Genomic DNA, 19,310 nt, shown 5'->3' with positions numbered 1-19,310 from the left:
TAAAGATTAATTCCAGTAAAGGCGATAGGGGCAACTCAGATTTATAAATGTGCATTTGGGGGGTGGGGCAAGGTAATGGGTGTTCTAATGATTTAGAGAAAGGTTCTTCTGGCCAAAAGAACTCACTATTAAATCTTACTTGATAGTATCTATCACTTAGCATAGCTGATGCCAGTATGTCATTCTGGCTTTTCCCTCAAGGACTGCCCTCATTGCCACTCATTTCCTTGTCATTGGATGTCTTGCCCTGTTTGCCATGTAGACCATTAAGTCACATTATTACATGGACATTTTCCTCATTTATATGTCACCGTTTGGCAGCTGAGGGCTGGAGTGGGTTGACATAGACCCATGGCTGCTAGAAGATTTTACTTAATTTGAGATTACATAGGACTGACTTGGGAAAGAGGTTTGCTGACATCCTTACTGCAAAACAGGAAGCAAAAGGTACACCACTCTCACTCCAACATCCATTGTGTGCAGCCGCACAGGTTGGAGAAAACAGGAGTTAATTGGAAGGCACACTTGGTGACAATGGAGTCACTGGGGAGATCCCCTAAGAATGTGTTATTATTCTTATTTTTCATACTTATTGGTATATTTTCTTTCTTCTTGTTATCTCCAGTCTTACAGTGGAACTAAAAGATTCTTAACTAAGATAGCATATAAAGAAACACTTGCACTAATCTACAGAAATAGGGGAGAATATTATATATCATCTTAATCACCATCTTCTGTTTATCGTCTGAGGCTAATTAGAAACTGGCTCTGGTTAAATTAAGTAAATAAACATATTTAAAAGGAAGATGTTGCATAGCTCACACAGTAAAAGGGAAAACAGGATAACCATGCCTCAGAAAAAAATTGAACTATGACAGCTTTCGGCATCTCAGTCAGAAATTCAGAGACAGTTTCTTCTGAGTGCCCACAACTCAACTTTAAGACCACCATGGCATTCTAGTCAAGACTCAGATTCCCAGGAGAGACAGAATCTTGGTTTATGTACTACCTGTTAGTTAGGAAGGGGTGGGTCACTGTGATTTAGTCTAAGAGCACTTTGCCATTAAAAAAGGAGGAGAAAGGGCTACTGGAAAGACAACGACTTATATTCACCCTACCCACGACCATTGGATCTCTACAGAGAGAAATTGAGGAGAATGGGGCAAGGTCATTAGCTATATATACTACATATAGTATATATATATACTATATGTAGTGTATATATATATATACTATATATAGTATATAATATCTATCTTTAGACATAGAACTTAAATGTGAGAAAAATCAAAAGATGAAAATAAGGGCTTCCCTGGTGGCGCAGAGGTTGAGAATCTGCCTGCCAATGCAGGGGACAAGGGTTCGAGCCTGGTCTGGGAAGATCCCACATGCCGCGGAGCAACTGGGCCCGTGAGCCACAACTATTGAGCCTGTGCGTCTGGAGCCTGTGCTCTGCAAAGAGAGGCCACAACAGTGAGAGGCCCGCTTACCGCAAAAAAAAAAAAAAAATGGATGTAGAGAAATCTTGTATAATCCTTTGAAAATGGTATGTCAAGAAAGTAACAAATAAAAATAAATGAAGGAAACCAGAAAAAGGAAATATGAGGCATTAAAATATATCATTAGAAATCAGATCAATAAAACTAGATTAGAAATTTAATGAAGTGGGGGGAGAATTCTTGTATCGTTTGTTGCTGAGGGAAGGCAGCCTCATTTGTTTTTTTGGACCTAAATGTCTCTTTCTCCACCCCAGATTTGACATTATTATTCAGTACTGTTCTGATCAATGTAAAGACCTGTGTTAGTCTCAATTGTTGCTGTAAAAAATTATCACAAACTTAGTGGCATAAAACACATAAATTTATTATCTCACAGTTATGTAGATCACAAGTCTGACACGGATCTGAGAAAACATCCAGGGGTAGGCAGGGCTGCAATCCTTTCTGGAGGCTGTGGCAGAGACTTTCCCTGCTTTCAGAAGCCACTCATATTCCCTGGCTCAAAGCAGGCAGTGCCCGGCCCTTCTAATGTCTCATTTCTCTGACCTTCTTCTGTCTTCACATCCTTCTCAGACTGAAGCCGAGAAAGATTCTCTGCTTTTAAGGACTGCTGTGATTAGACTGGGGCCATCCAGACAATTTCTCCATTTTAAGGCCCGCTGAATAGCAACCTTAATTCCATTTGAAACCTGAGTTTCCTTTTGCATATTCACAGGTTCCAGAGACTAGGACATGAACATCTTTGAGAGGCCATTATCCTGCCTACCACAACATGGGACAAGAATAGAAGGGAGAACTTTTTTAACAAGCTGGGATATAATTGCTAATATGTTTAGATAATAAGATGATACCATGGCCTATTGGGAGTATGATGGTCTATGTATTTTTTTGCATTTTATAACTTTTCCTGTCATGAGTATTATCTTTATTAAAGAAAAATAATGAGTTGGATAATTTGATTGACATTTTTATCATCTGTGAGGTACCACAGTTAATAGCATGTTAGAGTTCTAAAGGCAGTTTCTGTTAATGAAAAAATTTTTAAGAAGAAAGAAAAACAATAAACCTTGTATTTAAAATAGTAAAACTATTAGGTACACATCTATAAAAGGAACTTTACTGAGAAACAAAATAATATTTGAAAAACACAAGCATGCTAAGTCCTGAGACTACAAATTCAACTGTTTCAGAATTAATTTAGAAGTTTAATGTTATTTTTAATAAAGTTACCATGGGGAGCATTTAATATAATTTTCTTTTAGAATTGAACCACATTTTAACAAAATGTGTTTGGCAGAATAAACAGTCTAAACAATTTAGACTATTTTGAAAAAAGATGGGGATGGTCGGAAAGGATTTTCCCATCAGATATAAAATGAATTTTGAAGCTGCAATGCATAGAACTGAAGTAGATATGTCAGAAATAGGCCATACGTGTAGTACTCTTCTGAATCAAATACTACTGGTGTATATGCAATACAATACCTGTTTGAAGAGTGAAGGCAAATAAATGTTTGTATTGGGTACTTGCCAAGGAGATTCAAGGTTTGATACAGAAGAGGAACCCCAGAGATCATTCAACTTGTTAAAAATTAAACACTTGATGGAAATTTATTTCTTCTTAGCAAAACTGTCATGTCTTTTAGAAAAGTAATGTCTCTTATCATTGAAAGAATTTTTATTATTGAAAATTTTCAGCTTTAGATGAAGTCATGAAACCTCACTCAGATACTTATTTCATTATGTCTCAAAGGATTTTGATTTTTTTAAAAGACATTTTTTCGTATAATTTATATATCACCAAAACAACAGCTGGCATTTGGGAAATCTTATTTTAAAACTCCAAATATCCAAGAAAATCATTCAAACTCTCCAACTTCTACTTGACATCTGTTAAGGCTCAATCATCCAGTCTACCACACTCAAACCTGTAGTCTGACAAAATCTTATTTATTGACTTGCAAGCATGGGAGCGCACTGCAGAGGAAACATGAATGGTGCTCTCCAGAGGGGGAAGAAGGTGTCATCTCTGTAAGGTTTGGGTTTCTGCTGAAGGATTCTGAGGCAGCTCTCAGGGAAGGGAGACCAGTTCTGGGTTGGATGCTGTTTCTGCAGCAGGATTAGGAGAAGCAGGGATAAAATAGGAACTGGGTGCTATCCTGAGGCAGGGATGGTTTAGTAACTGAGTATCTCCAGTAATAGATGGGTGAGGATAGAAAAGCAGGGCTGGAGGCATCATTAGTAACAAAGCAGTGGTCACACAAAGAGGGGAGTTCGTGATGGCATTTTATAGCTGCATGACCTTGGAAGAAACAATGTTTCCTGTTAAGTTTGCAGCTGGTTTTATCTGTGTCTGTCCTCCCAGCATGATTAATGGCAGGACTACTTTTTTCTTTTTCAGTCCAAGCTGATTTTCAGTCCTTCAGTCCCAGACAGATTTTACCCTTTCACATCTACAGAACCAACTCTACTTGAATTTTCCTGTTAATAGCTTCTGAAAATAGCTATATCCATTGACAACCAGCTTTATTTTAACAATTCAAGAGAAAAACAGTGTGAATTTATGTTGTTGTTATTCAAAATTATGCTATGAAGACATGGATTAATGACTAGGAAAAATCAGTTTAAGATTGTTTTAGAGTTTGGTTTTGAGTTTCAATATAAAGGAGAGAGAAAATAAACACATTGGAGACAAGTTCTAACAACTGATCAGATATGACCCAGGGTATTCGCGTGAGCCGGAGCTGGGCCACGGGTGGGAGAGGGAGAGGAGGAACCGTCTAAAAGTGTGAAGAAATGAGCACATAACATCTGGTCCTTCTTTGATTACCCTCTTTACATAGTTCTTTGTCAGACTAACACTGATACTGCAGTCACCACTTTCTTGTGCTTCTTCTCATGTCTTTCCTTCCCTTAGTCTTAAGAACCTTTGGAAAGCGGGTCCTTCTAGCAAGGAATAGACTCAGAGGAAGAAATGAACTCCCCAGCTTTGTTCTGCTCTCCTCTTCCACATCCTTCCTTCCCGTCCTCCCCTTCCCAACCCTCCATTCCTCCCTCTTCCTTATTCAAACTACATTCACAATTACTCTCCCCCACCTCCTCCCATGGAAAATAAATACATGCAAAGAGACATCAAGGGTGATTCTTCTATGCAAGAAAGAAATGATTAGATCTGTAGACAAACACCTTCAAAGGACTGCTGAGATTGGAACTAGAACAATGCTGAATTGGCACGTGAAAGTGTTTACACAGCTACTAGAAAAAGTCAACATAAAACTCCTAGGGAAGGGAAAAAGCATTTGCCCTAGAGAAGGGTATAGAGAATAAGCAAAACAACCTCTAAATGTGCATAAACTAAAATTAAGGGGTAGAAAATTGGGATGGGGAAGAGTGGACTCATTATATTGACAAAGAATCTTATTAAACATAAAGGGAAACAACTACAATTATTCTCTGGGAAATATGGGTTCTCTGGGATATCAGTATTTTGGAAGCATTGCTATGTACAAGGTTTGGTCAACAAATGATCCTAAAATGTGAACTACATGCTAGAAAATAGAATGGAAAAGGCAGTGACAATTTGAGTATGCAGTCTTTATAATGTTTTGCTATTTAATATTTGTGGAGGTTCTGTTGGTGTGGTGGTGGGAAGAAAGTCATGAAAGTTGAATTAAACCAGCGTTGAACGATGTGCAATCACCTTAAGTATGTCTTTGTTAGATATTATTAACGTTTGTGATTTCTAGTAGTAACTTAGAAGGGAAATCCATATTTCTTACAGTGAAATAAAATTTTAAACATTGTTTTTCATTGGGAGGAAGGGCAAGTGAAGAGTAGGACTGAGTAACTGAAATGGTGAGAAAAAACTTGCCTGAGTATCTGTTGCAGTGGAAATTTAGGGATTTGCCTTTTCAAGTTTGGATAAACACAATTTGAAAATGGTGTTAAAGAAATAAGAATGCTGTTAGCTAACATGTGAATTATGTATAGAGATGACATATTGAGCCCAAGAAAAAATGAAGCTGAAACATTCTGGTTCAACATACCTGTCTACAAGATATCAAGGGAATGTAATTAAAATAAAAAATTAGGGATAAGAATGCTAAGACTTCCCCCCAATGTTCACTGCAGCACTATTTACAGTAGCCAAGACATGGAAGCAGCCTAAATGCCCATAGAGAGGAATGAATAAAGAAGATGAGGTACATATATACAATGGACTATTACTCAGCTATAAAAAAGAATGAAATAATGCCATTTGCAGCAACATCGATGGACCTAGAGATTATCAGACTAAGTGAAGTAAGTCAGACAAATATCATACGATATCACTTATATGTGAAATCAAAAAAAAAATGATACCAATGAACTTATTTAGAAAATAGAAACAGACTCACAGACTTCAAAAAAAAAATTATGGTTACCAAAGGGGAAAGGTGGCAGGGAGGGATAAGTTAGGAGTTTGGGATTAACATATGCACACTGCTATAGAAAAAATAAATAGTCAACAAGGACCTACTGTACAGCACAGGGAACTCTACTCAGTATTCTGTAATAACCTATATGGGAAAAGAATCTGAAAAAGAATGGACATAAGTATATGTATAACTGAATCACTTTGCTATACACCTGAAACTAACACAACATTGTAAATCAACTATACTTTAATATAAAATAAAAATTAAATTAAAAAACTTACTGGGCTCAGGAACATAGGACAATTGTAGTAGTTTTCTGTCTGACCTATCTGCATACCATCCCTTCCCTACCAATTTACCATTGCTAGATTATTCTTCCTAAAATATGGCTTTTGTTATATCACTCTTGGGCTCAAAAGTCTTCAGCAGCTGGATATTGTCTCCAAAATGAAACCCCAAAGCCTCCAAAAACAAAAAAAGAATGTTAAGACTTATAAAGAAAAATATTTGGGACTTCCCTGGTGGCACAGTGGTTAAGAATCCACCTGCCAATACAGGGGACACAGGTTTGAGCCCTGGTCCGGGAAGATCTCACATGCCGCGAAACAACTAAGCCTGTGAGCCACAACTACTGAGCCTGCACTCTAGAGCCCACCAGCCACAACTACTGAGCCTGCGTGCCACAACTACTGAAGCCCACACACCTACAGCCCGTGTTCCGCAGCAAGAGAAGCCACTGTGATGAGAAGCCCACGCACCGCAATGAAGAGTAGCCCCCGCTCGCCACAACTAGAGAAAACCTGTGCGCAGCAGCAAAGACCCAACGTAGCCAGAAAGAAAGAAAGATATTTTTAGAGACTTGAAACCATCATAGAATGAAGAAATATTATTCAATTGCCGTAAAGTGTAAATATCTACATTAAATAGGAAAAAAAAAACCTTATCTAACCTTTTCTGACATGGATGGGAAAATCTTAGATATTTACAAATGAAATACAAACAACCTAATATTTGAAAAAGTGATTGACAAGAGTTAGTCTGTATGAAATCAGGCATATGAGATTGTTGATATAAAATTACATTTGACTCGGGGCTTCCCTGGTGGTGCAGTGGTTGAGAGTCCACCTGCCGATGCAGGGGACACGGGTTCGTGCCCCGGTCTGGGAGGATCCCACATGCCGCGGAGCGGCTGGGTCCGTGAGCCATGGCCACTGAGCCTGCGCCTCCGGAGCCTGTGCGCCGCAACGGGAGAGGCCACAACAGTGAGAGGCCCGCGTACCGCAAAAAAAAAAAAAAAAAAAAAATTACACTTGACTTATGAAAATGGTAATATCATGTGATTCAAAGTAGTACATAATTTTAAAGTATTTAGCAAGTGTTAACTGCATACTGAATAATGTGTAATTTTGCCTTTGAGGAAAAGTTTTCATGGATTTTTTAATAAACACTCTTCCAAAGGTAATCATAAAAGTAAAATAATATAGCATTGACTAATTTCATAAATGTTAAGGGAAAACCGAATAGAGGAGTAACCATGGGAGGAATTAAATGGAACACAATTCTTCCTGATGGAATACATTTTCTCTTGTGTATTACCATTTTCTTGTTTGTGGCAGAAGCCTTAGGTATTCATAAAGCGTTTTACAACCTTCCTGGTTTGTTATGAGGTTAACCTCTTTATTAGTAAGTAATTTCTGATATAGAATTTTAATATTAACAATCTCTTTGGAAAACATGTCTCTGAAAAATTATTTTGGGAATGAAACATTCTGTGTATAAGTATCTGAAATGAGCAGTTCTGGTGGCATCTCGAGGGAAGTTTGAGATCTTTTTCTCTAGAGCAGCCAAACGGCCTTGCAGCAGTGTCCCAGGGGCTGTACTGAGGAGCTGACATTTCCCGGAAGAATGTAATAAGGATAAAGGCTGAATTTTTACTTTGGCTTAGGGAGAAACAAAAGTTCCTTCTGGAGTTTCGAGGAGTCAACTTAAATGAAAAGTCAGCCATTTCTGCCCTAAACAATGCTTGGGTTGCTAAAGGGAGAGCAAGTATGTTTCAGCAGAAGGTATACATTACAAAACAGCAAAATTAAAAAGAGTGACACTCTTCCCCTCCTTCCCCTCACATTTTCATTGTCATCACAAATACCCAGGATGTCTTCCTCTTCTTCTCTTTTAAGAATTCTTTTGTTTTCATTGTGTTCATATCATTAAATGTACTGCAGTGAGGCTGTTTTTCCTCTTGTTTGTACTTCTTAAACTTCATTCTGTCACAAAAGTTGGCCAGAAAATAGAAGCACATGGACTAAATTCATCATTCATAAATAATCACAGTCATAAAAATCATTTGTTTGAATTGTACATTGTAATTTTTCAAGCACTTAGCTATATGATTGTCTCACTTTACAAAATCCTTTGAGGTATGTATGGCACTTGATCTTATACCCTTTCTTTCAAATTTATTTATTTATTTATTTTTGGCAGCTTTGGGTCTTGGTTGCTGCGCGCAGGCTTTCTCTAGTTGGTTCAAGCGGGGGCTACTCTTCCTTCCGGTGCACGGGCTTCTCATTGCAGTGGCTTCTCTTGTTGCGGGGCACGGGCTCTAGGCACATGGGCTTCAGTAGTTGTGGTCTGTGGGCTCAGTAGTTGTGGCTCGTGGGCTCTAGAGCACAGGCTCAGTAGCTGTGGCGCACGGGCTTAGTTGCTCTGCGGCATGTGGGATCTTCCCGGACCAGGGCTCGAACCCATGTCCCCTGCAGTGGCAGGCGGATTCTTAACCACTGTGCCACCAGGGAAGTCCCGATCTTATACCCTTTTGACAGTAAGGAAACTGAGGTCCAGATTGCTTACTGATGTGTTCGAAATAAAGAGCAATATTATGATGAGCAAGGCGCCTGGTGCCTAGTCTCAAGTTCAGAACCACAGACTAGCCTACAGTGCTCCTTCTGTACCAGGGGTCCCTGTGGCAGGGGTTTAGCTACACATTCTGGGCCCTTTATTGATAAATCTGTAAAGAACATGTTTATCCTGCAAAATTTAGGGTTCATATGGATGACAGAGTGAGAAGACAATTAAGGCATGCCTGACTCTGCTCTTCTCCCCATAGCCTTCCATGCACACCAGAGAAACACAAGTCGTTGATCTTCCATCATCTAAAACATTGATTTTGAGCAACAGGTATTTCCTACAGGCATAGGAGATTTAGCTGAAGCAAGGACTATAAATACAGTAGCTAGTAACTGATTCAATATCCTTGGTTGAGTTATATCTTCCTATTTTGTGACTTCCAAATTTGTCTCTTGGGAGCCCTCCAGTTACTAGGCCTCCAAGCCTTGCTAGGTTTCCTCCCGCTGAACCCATGCCCTAGGGTTGTTGTGTTGTTGTGGTCATTTTCAAGGAAAAGAGAAGGAACATCTTCAAAGTAATGCATGACCTAAAGTAGCAATTCTCAATTCTGACATTTAAAAAATGAACTCAGGGGCTTCCCTGGTGGAGCAGTGGTTGAGAGTCCACCTGCCGACGCAGGGGACATGGGTTCGTGTCCCGGTCTGGGAGGATCCCACATGCCGTGGAGCAGCTGGGCCTGTGAGCTATGGCCGCTGAGCCTGTGCGTCCGGAGCCTGTGCTCTGCAATGGGAGAGGCCACAACAGTGAGAGGCCCATGTACCGCAAAAAACAAAACAAAACAAAAAAACCTCCCAAAAAATGAACTCACACCTTGATACCACCCCAAAGATTCTGACTTAATTGGGCTCAAGCAACAATATTTTTTAAAGCCTTCAAGAGATTCTAATGTGTAAGTGGGGCTTGAGAATCACTGTTTCCAGGAAATCATAACAGATATATTTTAGAGAAGTTCCAGAGAAGAGAACAGAGGGCGATGCAATACTACATGCATTTAAAACTTTAAAAGAGCACACATACATTAAGAAAATGCACATATCGAGGAAATGCCAGTTTTGAAAAGGGATTCAGAATTGTGATGGGATTATTAATACATACAAGTTTTTACATGGGTCAACTCAATTCTTCTTTTCAGGGAAGCTAAAACTTTACAGATGGTGCTCTGACAGAAGAGGGAGTTAATCCAGTCAAGACAGGTAAGAAGTATTAGAGAACCTTTGAAAAGGCAGAAGTGGGAGAGAACGATCTATAAGAAAGGATGATGTTCGATTTTTAAAATCCGAGTTGGGCCAAAAATATGAAGTGAGGAGTTAGAGATGTGTGATGAAAATGGGATCTGTGGTGAGAGCCTTGTAGCTCAAGATAAAGATGTTGCTACAATTACTGCACTATATATCTAAACATTTCAGCGTACTGTTCTGGTGAGATGAAATAATGACTTTTACTTCTTTCCTGTCTTAGAAAAGGAAGAGCAAAAGTCATTATTAATTTAATTGCTTTTTCCTGGAGAGCTTGCAATGCTTGGCAGCAAGGCAGAGAAGGAATGATATGTGCTCGGGACTTAGACCTGGAATCATACCCTGGCTCAGGCCATTTATTGTAGTGATGGAGGATCGTGCAGTATTGAACTGTGTGCATCTCTTTCTTGTCTGCGCTTCCTGAGGATTCCCTTCATAAACAGAGGCATCTACTTTGCCTTAGAGTTATTAGGTAGGGCAGAGAGGTAAAGAGAAACAACAGTTAACTTTCAAACGTTTTTTACTTTAAATCTAGACTTTTGAGAGTAAAACAGAAGCCTGTCAGAGGAGCAGAGTACAGATGTCTGCCATAACTACTTATCTCTTCCCTGGGGGATGTTATGTGAAGGTGGCCAGGCTGGAGGAGAAGCGGGGAAGGGAAGGAGTGGAGGTCTCCCTGTGGGAGTTCTGCGGAGAGGAAGATTTCCAGGCAGTGGTGCACCAGCCGTAACAGAGGAGAAGGTTTAGAAGAGCATTTAAAAAGATTTGCTTGGGGCTTCCCTGGTGGCGCAGTGGTTGAGAGTCCGCCTGCCTATGCAGGGGACACAGGTTCGTGCCCCGGTCCGGGAAGATCCCACATGCCGCGGAGCAGCTGGGCCCGTGAGCCATGGCCACTGAGCCTGTGCGTCCGGAGCCTGTGCTCCGCAACGGGGAGAGGGCACAACAGTGAGAGGCCTGCGTACCGCAAAAAAAAAAAAAAAAGAAAAAAAAGATTTGCTTGGACCGTCCCACAGAGATTCTGGTAAGGTCTGGGAGTGAGACCTAGGTGTGTGTACACATTTGAAAGTCTCCCAGATGGTTTTGACATGCAACCAGTGTAACAGAAAGCACGCTACCTGACTGAGAGTAGGCAATCAATAAACACTGGCCTCTCTTCCACCCTTTTCATTACTTCCACCATTACCCACATGCTCTCATCAAGTCACATCTATATTACTGCAAAAACATCCACACTGGTTCCCAACACTTTAATTTTACCAGATGAAATTACTGCTTTTACTTTGTCATCACTGTGACTGGAAGCCACCGATGAGTTCACTCCCACTTTGGAAATCAAGTCCCACATCTCTAGAGTTTACTGTTTCTAACAAACTTACATCAACATGCCCATGCTGACATAACAAGTCCTCCAAGTTCTCTGCCTTAGGTAAATAAAGCTACGTAAAATTAAGCATAATAGACAATATCTCTTATTTATTCAACTAACAGGTTTTATCATTTTTGAACTATCTTGTGCCAGTTGCTTGACATATGTAATCTCATCAATCCTCAAAGCCCCCAGAGAGAGTAGGATGGTAATGTTATTTTTATCAGTTCACGTTTTGTAAGTTTTTAAGAGAAATGACTGTGCCTTGGGCCTTTCGGAGCCTTGTTCTTCAAAGTATGGTCTGGGACAGCAACGTCAGTATCACTCCTAGAACTGCAGAATTTTCAGGCAACACCTACTGGACCACCCTACACCTAAGGGACCTAAAAGTTAGAAAGAGCAGTTTAACATTATCCTCAACTGGTCATTTACACATTACAGTTTAGGAAGTACTACAAGTGTAAGAACTCAGCTAGTTTAGCAAACGTTGCACACCCGGCTGTCTGTTGATTGAAGACAAGTATTTCATAGTCACGCTGCAAGGAAGGGACTAGTGGTTTCACTGTAATGTATAAATGAAAAATATTCATAACGTATATTTACTTTCCTATGAAGAAAAGCCATAGAGTTTCCTGTTTATTGTACTGTCCCATTTAACACCACTACCAAGAACAAAGCCACTAGCTTAATTCACTGACCCATGATCTGTACAAACAATTTAAAGATCCATTAGATGAAGTCTGAGAAATTTCCAGATAAAGGATCATTACACTTGATCGGTTTCACAACTACTGTATTAAGGACAGTCATTGAAAATTAACATTATAACCCTTTAAAGAAAACCCCAGAGGAAAGCTTTTTAGCAACCAAGCCTCATTCTTACTTGGAGACTGTACTGAAAAACGAATTTGATCAGTGAAGTTTGCTCTTTCATTCCCCTCATCAAGCAGTAATATCAATCTCACAACAAAAATGTTTAACAAAGCTTTTACTCTGACCTTGAGAGACATACGTGTTTGATAATAGTAAAGGTTATTTGAACTTACAGATGGTCTATAGCGTTAACAAAATATATAATGAAAACCAAAAGCCTTGAGTCTACAAATTAACAACAGGCCATAGTACTTTGATATCCTCTTTTGAGATAGTCAAAGAATAGATGCTATTTCTGAGTTGAACTACAAATTGATACTCAACCAAATAACACTAAAATAGATGTCTCAGGAGAATTTCCATACACATCACTATCTAATATAATAATAGTAATATGATTAATTAATAATATAATAAAATAAATTATACACAAAATGATATGAAAAATAAAGATGATTATTTAGTTTAACCATCTGCTGTGGGCTGAATTTTGTGCCCCCCCATTATACAATAGGATTAGTGTACTTATAAGAGGAGACACCAGAGAGCTTGTTCTTTCTCTGCCATGTGAGGACACAGCTAGAAGGTGGCCATCTGCAAGCCAGGAAGAAAGTTCTCACTAGAAATTAACCCTGCTGGAACTGTGAGAAAATAAATTTCTGTTGTTTAAGCCACACGGTCTATGGTATTTTGTCATGGCAGTCAAAGCGGCCCAGTTACCAATTTTCCCTTCTGCTAACCTCACAAAGAGAATGGAGTTAACAGTTGGTAATATCATTTACGGGGAGCTCTAACTTTTAGCAAATGCATGAACCCAAGGTTCTCCTAAAATCACTGACGAAGTTTCCTAGAGTCCCCTTAAGTGGCCAGGTACTTTACAGGGACATATTTCAGAGTCTCATTTACTGAGCATACAATTTTTGACAAGTCTACTTATCTGGTTTCACCTCTCATCGAAGATTAAAAACTATAAAAATGAAAAATACTAGAAATTTGGTAAATTTGGACACCTTCAGTGCCATAGAGGTTGACAGCCTTCTATTTAAGAAGGAAGAGACACAAAGTCTAAAATACAGTCCTAGTGCTTTATTTCAATAATGGATATTCATCAAAAGTCATTAAGACTACACGGATGTGCATAGATTACCCTTGGTTTAAAGAGGCAAACATGAGATGTCTTTAGTAATGATCCTTCTAACACTATAAAAACACCATAAGGGCAGGGACCTTTGTATCACAGGGTTGTATCACAGGGTTAGTCCCATGCCTGGCAAACACAGCAGCCTTATACAGAATTTATACTTATAGAAGGAAATAGTGAAATATATGCAGTGATGCACCTTGGAGCTGAAAGCTTTAGTTAGCTGGAAAACTTACTATGTATAAATATGCAAACCTCAGTTACTGTTTAATTTTATTTCTAAAAGGAGTAGTTCATTGTTAGAATGTCAACACTGAAGAACTTTTACATGCTATTATTTATTTTTTTTATTGAATGCACATGGTACAAAGGCACACAGTATAAAATTCTAAAATTCTAAAATTCTAAAATCCATAAAGTTCTCTAACCATCCAGTGCTTTCCCTAGCGGCAAATATAATTCCTTGCTTCTTTTGCATCCTTTCCTAACTACTATTAAGTGCAAGCAAAATTTAATTTTATTCATTTCAATATTGTTTAGGGGATGTTGCCCTGAAAAAGCAGGTGTTCTTTTTATAAGGTAAACTTGTTGTAATTAGAATAATTTGCATCCCACAGATGAAATGCTGTCCAAAATTCAATGATCCAGAAGTGTTCTTTGAACATTAAAGTAAAAATGTGTATTGTTGTTCTTTATTATTCTCTGATGAAACTGGACTTGGCAGGAGCAGGTGGGATAATGCCAAGTTTATTTCCAGAGTTTGCAGTCAGAGAGTAGACTATACTAGAGACCATGGAGGCAGTATTGCAAATGATTATTGGCCCAGTGTCTGGGCATTCACAAAGGACTGGAGAGAAAAAAGGGAACTAATACTTATTAATCAGTAATAACCAATACAATGTGGTAAAAGAATTCTTGGACCCTGGCTCAAAACACCTGAGATAGTTCCCTGATTTTCTTTCCAAAAAGTTGCTTTACCTTGGAAAATTGCCTTAGCTTCTCTGGGAATTGTATCCTTACCTATAAAATAAAATTTCAAAGATTTCTTGCAAAACTTATATTCAGTAATTCTCAAAAGGCTGGTCATAAGTTATCTTAACCATTACCATATCTCTTCATTGACTATGAAGTGTCATAGAACCTAAAGTATCGTTATTGTGGCTGGACACAGGATCAATGAGGTTTTAAACTGATGTTGAACGGGAGCATACCTGTTAAGTGTAAGATCTCTCGGCACCCTCTGCTTTCCAGTTAATCTGCGAAGAATTTAGGATTTCTCAATTTAGGCTTTTAGGATTCCTGGATCTGGGTTTTCAGCAGAGTAGGCTGTGATGTGTCCATACTACTTTTTTGGCCTTTGAGTAACTCTGAGTGTGAGACTCTGCATGTGCAGATTTTTTGGCCAACAGCAGTGGAATCTTATGCTCTAATGTTGGGAAGCAATAGATTAAAACAATTAAATCAGACAAACCTAGGATTTGAGCTGTAGCTCTTTCAGTTACTTTTTTTGATCTAAATATCAGTTTTCTCACCTACAAAAAGTATCATAAATAAGAGTAACTTCCTAGAGTTGATATAAAGATTAAATGAGAGAATTCATTTAAAATATTTAGCTCCGTACCTGGCATCAAACAAAAATTTAGTACATTCTACTGTGTTTATTGTGATGATGCTGTGATAGATCCGATTATTCTCTTTCTTTTTTCAATGTGCTAGGAAGTTGCCCCATAAAATTGATTTTGGTTTTCAGTTGGGTGAGAATTCAGTTGTTGGAGACATAGAAGCTTTACTGACATTCACATTTCCTTCCCTTAGTTCATTTTTTAGGTAATAGATTTATTGTGATAACATTCACATACCATATAATTCATCTATTTAAAACATATAATTCAATGATTTTTATTATATTCAGAGTTGTACAAACATCACCACAATCAAGTTTAGAAACTTTTAATTACTCCAAAAAGAAACCCCGTACCCACTAGCAATTATTCTCATTTATTTCATTTTGCTTGCAAAAGTGGGGGAAAGGTCGTAAGATTGCCCTTAGGAAAAAAAGAGTGTTGAATAAACGATCAGTGGGTAAGGGGAGAGTATATCATGCAAATAAGTTTGAAAACAATACACAAATATTGTAACAGAACAAATGCAATAAAATTCAATGGATTCTGTTTCAACTCTGTGGAGTAACACTCTTTGTGGAAAAAGGAACATAGGATTTCTTTTGACAAATAGTACCCTCATCATATTATCATTCTTTTTGGAAATCGTTACAAAAACATTTATTATTCTTGACTTAATAATGTTCTTCTGGGAATATATCCTTAGGAAATCATTCAAATTAGCAAAAAAAATTTTTTTTGTTTGTTTTTGTAACAGCCCTCCTTATGGTTAGGATGTAAAAGAACGTGAAAGACCTTCACTCCTACTGACACAAGTTACCCAATAAATTGAAAACTGATGTGTTTGTTGAAAACCACCATTTTGTGAAAATCCTATTTGGTACAAATAAATCTAGAACTAAACTGTCCAGAGAGATAAACTCTTCACAGTTGAACAAGAGACAGAGAACACTTTTACCTGGTGCAGTTGCTGAGGCTGGGGACAAGACAGGTGGAGGAGCAAGCCTCCAGAACAAGGACAATCTTTGCTTTGAGTAAGGGACACCTGCCAAACGTTTTTGGCAGATTTTTTTTTTTTTTTTTTGCGGTACACGGGCCTCTCACTGTTGTGGTCTCTCCCGCTGCGGAGCACAGGCTCCGGACGCGGACGCGCAGGCCCAGCGGCCATGGCTCATGGGCCCAGCCGCTCCGCGGCATGTGGGATCTTCCCAGACCGGGGCATGAACCCGAGTCTCCTGCATCGGCAGGCGGACTCTCAACCACTGCGCCGCCAGGGAAGCCCTGCCAAATGTCTTTGAACCTCAGAGCTGATGCGAGGGCTTTGAGTCTGAGGAAGTCTCAGATGCAAAGAAAATGCTCTTTCCAGTTAATTCTCTTACATGAGTATGTTACTGAGTAATCAAATCCAGAAATCGAAAGACATGGCATTACCTTGCAATCTCACAGTTTAAAACTCTCTTATTTTTGTTGTCTTCTGATCTCAGAAATCCTGTGGTCTCCAAGACATAAATTTGTGAGGTCTCACTGTCCTGTAATACTACAAGAACTAGAAAAAGTGACATGTTGTTAAGAATGTGGAGCAACTGGAATGCTCATACATTGCCAGTTGGGATGTAAAATGGTACAATTACTTTGGAAAATGGTTGAGTAATTTCTTATAAAATTAAAGATAGCTACACTCCAGAAATTCCAGAATAAGTATTTATCCTGGAGAAATAAAAATCTAATAAGTATTTATCCTGGAGAAATAAAAATCTATGTCCACAAAAGACTTGTACAAGATGTTAATTGCAGTTTCATTCATTATCTCCCCAAATTTGAAACAACCCAAATGTCTTTCAACACATGAATGAATGAACAAATTCACACAATGGAATACTACCTACCAATAAAGATGAACAAACTACCAAGACAGATGACAACATGGATAAATCTCAAAAATATTATACTGAACCAAAAAAGCCAGACACGAGAATAACTACTGTATGATTAATTTATACTTCGTTCTACAACAGGCCAAACTAATATATGATGATAGAAAGCTTGTAAGTGGCCTTGGGATGGGAAGTTGGGGGGAGGGTGGGATTGGCTGCAAAGGAGCTCAAAGAAAGTCTCTGAGCTGATGAAAATTTCCTATATCTGTATTGGTGGTTATATAAAAGTGTACATTTGTCAAAACTCATTGGTCTTTATAATTAAAATGTGCACTTCATTATATATAAATTATATCTCAAAGTTGATTGTTTTAAAAAATGTACTTTAAATTCAAATAAATCTTTGAAACAGTTATTTGCAAATCTTATAAACAATTATTTGCTGGAAATTAATTATTTTAGTGTTTCCAAATACAGAAAAACAAACAAATAAATAAATTGAAACAAACTATGTAACTAGCAGTTGGGTGATGGCATAGTCAAATTAAGGTAACTCAGTGTGGAATAACATTATTCAGGGCAGTTACATTTCTAATTTTATTAGAATATTTATTGGAACTTAATTAGAATATTTAATAATATTTTTAATATTATTATTCAGAATACCATTATTCAGGGCAGTTAAAATTTTAATTATTAAAATTTTAATTATTAAGACTGTGTAGCAGCACAGGATATACAAATAAACATTTAACTAGAAAACTTAGACAAAAAATCTAGAATGTTATGGACTGCTGACATTGAGATTAATGAGACTCATAAATCTAAGATCTACAGTCTTGAAAAAAATCATAGTTAACATTTTTAGCTGATTCTACACTTTACTGATAATGTGCAAACAAAATAACCATAATAATAAGAAATAATACTGCCAGCAAAACTTAGTAGAATAGATCAAGAATGTCTAGTTTAAGGGATTACATTAAGTGATTTACATTTGTGAAAGTTTATCATCATCCTTTCTCAGTAAGAATTATAAAAGCCTTGGTGGAAGTTTGGCATGCCAAAATTTTTCACTTCTAGCCTTATTATAAATATTATAAATATTAATATTTGTTAAATATTTTCCCAGTACATTATATCTGTGTAAAACAAGCAGCATAAAGTATGTATCTCTGTGTATTATTCTTCATAAATATTTTGTTAAAGTTTAGCAAACTCTTCAGATCATGCATTTTATTAACATATCAGTTTATTGTCAAGTTTAGCACCAGCCAATACTTGTGAGGAAATGTCTTAATATATCACTATTCCTCAAGTTCTGTAAATATCTAATATTATGGTGAAACTCTTGTAAAAATGAACCAGTATCCTACGACAATAACCTGCATTTCAAGCCTATTTCGTAAGGAATAAAACAAAAGAAAGATAGCAGTGATATCTGCATACATTCTAGCATAGAAAAATACTCACAGCAGCAGTTCACCTATTCAGTGTTCTTAATATCCTCAGAAAAATAACTGATACTGATTTCAGTTGTGTTTGTACCTGTAATCTGTACTTACAAGCAAGCCATGCTGTGCTTGCAAAGCAGCTGTAGGTGAGACAGTTAATATACATGAATTTGCTTTACATTTTGGAATTCAAAGGCAAGGATAAAGAATAACTGGGATTTGATCTGTCGAGGAGCATCTCCAGAGTAGTCAGCAATGAAGTAAAGTGAGACTAAGATTGTTCCTTTACACATGGTGAGGAGTGCAGCTGGATCGTGTCACTGCAGCTGCATTTAATTGTAAAAGTAGTCCATTTGGGGAAATGTAAGAGGTCAGACTGTGTCTAATATGGCCAGTCCCAGAAAGAAAGAGAGAAAGGTAATATCTCTTCCCACGAACTAGAGCTTTCTTAAATATAAGGTTTTTTCTAAATGTAGCTACTAATGCTTCTAGAATGGTTTACAGTTAAAAAAAACAAAAAAACAGATGGCAGTCAGTTTTTCAATTTCTTCTAATGTGTTGTCTACAAAACTCAGGCACATTGGAAGTCCACAGACTGTCTCATATAATTAATGTCTTCACAACAGAAGAGTCACTATTGTCTGAATTACTTAAACATCTATCTTTAGTTACAAGTTCCCCAGACACAATCTTCTCTGCTTTGATAAAATAGAGGAGAAAGAAAGTACTAGCCTTGAAGTACTTCATGTGTGGGTAAAGGAGGATAAACTTGACAAAGAAATTGAGTAGTTGCAGGCAGAATATGAGAAGAAGACTGGGAATGAACAGTACTAATGAAGCCAAGTGAAGGAAGATATGGTCAACAAGTACAAAAGTTACAAGGAGATTAAGTACGATGAAGTTGAAAAAAACCTGTCAGGTTTA

The 19,310-nt window shown here is 37.8% G+C and overlaps 1 non-coding gene across 1 annotated transcript; it reads left to right on the top strand.

Annotated features, from left to right (window-relative positions):
* The first annotated feature begins 2,444 nt into the window (after window positions 1–2,444).
* On the top strand, window positions 2,445–2,518 carry LOC136121761 (small nucleolar RNA SNORD28). Its single transcript, XR_010655773.1, has one exon. It is a non-coding gene; the product is annotated as a small nucleolar RNA SNORD28 (small nucleolar RNA).
* Window positions 2,519–19,310: the final 16,792 nt, after the last annotated feature.

The sequence above is a fragment of the Phocoena phocoena genome, chromosome 3, assembly GCF_963924675.1.
Source record: "Phocoena phocoena chromosome 3, mPhoPho1.1, whole genome shotgun sequence".
Lineage (NCBI taxonomy): Eukaryota > Metazoa > Chordata > Mammalia > Artiodactyla > Phocoenidae > Phocoena > Phocoena phocoena.
The sequence above is the reverse complement of the archived record's forward strand: the minus strand, read 5'-3'. Positions and strand labels throughout refer to the sequence as shown.